We start from the raw sequence: 2,363 nt of genomic DNA, 5'->3' as shown, positions 1-2,363 counted from the left end.
TTTCTGCATCCAGAGATCATTGTGATGTCCTTATATGACCTAGACCTATGTTAGTGTATATCACTAAGCCCTTAGGGCTTGTTATTGTAACTTCCTTCAAACAATCCCTAGACCTCCACGAAGGTCTATGATCAGCTTCTACAGACCCTTAACAGATTAGTTATCTACTTACGCACATCATAAAATAGCCTCAGATCAAAATTCACACAGATTTTCTTAAGTGCTTAATAAACGTAACAAAAGGTATTATAGTCTTCGCATAAATAATTAAGATGTATTGTGTTCAGTTAATGATACTTATCCAATAGATTTGCACATCAATGCATTATTAATTATAAAGACATTATTCCAATCACAAAATATATCCAAACATAATTAACAGTAGTAAATGAATAAACACATGAATTTCTCCAATTGTCTTCTTTATTGATCTTCAATATAAGGTTAGAGACACAAAACTTCCCTGTGCACTCAGCTGCAGGGGTCCACGCATTCAGCTGCAGACACTACTCTAGGCCTCTGCGCACTCAGCTGCAGAGCCTCTTCCTCCTATAAGACTTACTTCTATGTGCTATCTTTTTAAGACCCCATCTGTTCATACCCATAAACATATGAATTAGCCTCTCTAAGACACACCTATTTATAGCCTTTTATATACAATCCCATGGTCTGCGGACCATGGGTGGATATCAAAACTGACACAACTTTAGATAAATGAGGGTAAAACCCATTTTTGACTCCTAACTACCTACATGCTCAGCATCCACAATTTGTAGATACTTTACATATTTTCATCAAAAATTGGGCTTTTTAACCCAAAACTGACCCAAGGGACCCCATCCCAATAGACCCCAACAAAAAGGTCCTGACTCGCCCTCGAGTCACTCATTTGGCATAGTGATCTTACTGCGAAGATCCCTCAACTCCAGCTGGACAACTGCTACATCAGTAAAGCTCTGTGTAGCTATTTGCTTTACTTCTTTGACGAGTTGCTCCATATATGGACCTTTGGTAGTCAGCTTGATCTTTTGTTGTGTTTACTACAAGCCCATCAGATTTTCCTAAATGTTGGTTGTTACTTGGTAGGCTTCATTTAACCAAGGTCCCAACCTAGCCTTAAGTACTTCCTCCTTCTTCTGAGCTTCTTCCACCTGTGTGAGAAGCTATTGCCCCTCCTGTAACTTAGCGAGGTGTTGTGCTGGAAAAATTGAGTGCGTCGTCACACTGACCTCATCATACTTCTTTTGTAGTCGTGAACCTCTGTGTTCAGGATCTATAGGTTTGGATCTTCCTACATAGCTGTCACTAATTCCATGTCCTATTCAAATAATGCCAAGGAGTGAGCGAATACGGTATCTAACATGGTCATTCCTTCTTTTATAGTGGCTCCACGTTGTTCCCTCACCTCGAGCGGAGTCGAAGGCTATAACTTGAGCTGCAACTCCATGATTTTCATGTTGAGTTCAAATTGAACTCTCGCAACTTCTGCATTTGCCTCGCGAATGCCTACAAATAATTTTCAGATCGTGGCCTATGGTTGTACATTCCTAGGTATGTGTAACTTCAGCACTATTCTACACACCTCTGCTACCACGGCTGCCAGCATGGAGATCTGTGCTTGGATAGTATCTCTATCTTTAAGGGTCTTTGTCTTGTCGACGAACATTTGTTCATTTTTCACTTGGTACTCACTGATTAAACGGCGATCGCACTGCTCCTAAGGTCTCAATTCTTCGATGACCCTTGCCTGGAATGCATGAAGAAATTCGTTGGTGATCGATGTGATGTTAAGCACGACGTCTTTAAGGGTGCTCAAAATGACTCTATCATTGGCCGATTCCATGCGTAGAGACACTTCTAGTAGCACAACTGATCTAAGGTTTGTTGTCTGTACCAGTTCTGTAACATGACTTGTCCCCCGTGCGAGGCTCGTTTGTGTTGCGCTCACTTTAACTGTGCCCACCTATACTCTGCTAGTTTGGATCTACAGTTCACACAAATCCTTCTAGAAATTTCCCAGTGACTGTATGTACTATTTCTCAAATTGCTTCAATAGTTCGGTTCTATTATCACACACTTTTTCACTGATCTCTTTGAGATCACCCTCTGTCAAGGTTAAGGTATCCACCTACGTTTTGTCTGATTTCTTCTTTTTTTGGAAATCCTCCTGCTACTTCTCTCTGTGCTCCCTTAGTCGAAATGGGGTACTCTGCCACTCATCACCTCCACCACCCTGCTCAGACTGCTCTTCCTCCACGCGAAAAATATTTGCCACTTTGCTTAGAGTCACATTGTTCTTGATCCGCCTGCTTCTTTGCAATGCACTCCTTTTCCATTGGATCCTTCTCTTTGGCTTCCCTCTT

This window comes from Pinus tabuliformis, chromosome 5_2 (assembly GCF_031772625.1).
Source record: "Pinus tabuliformis cultivar Carrire ecotype Pingquan chromosome 5_2, CPIR1, whole genome shotgun sequence".
NCBI classification, from domain to species: domain Eukaryota; kingdom Viridiplantae; phylum Streptophyta; class Pinopsida; order Pinales; family Pinaceae; genus Pinus; species Pinus tabuliformis.
The sequence above is the reverse complement of the archived record's forward strand: the minus strand, read 5'-3'. Positions refer to the sequence as shown.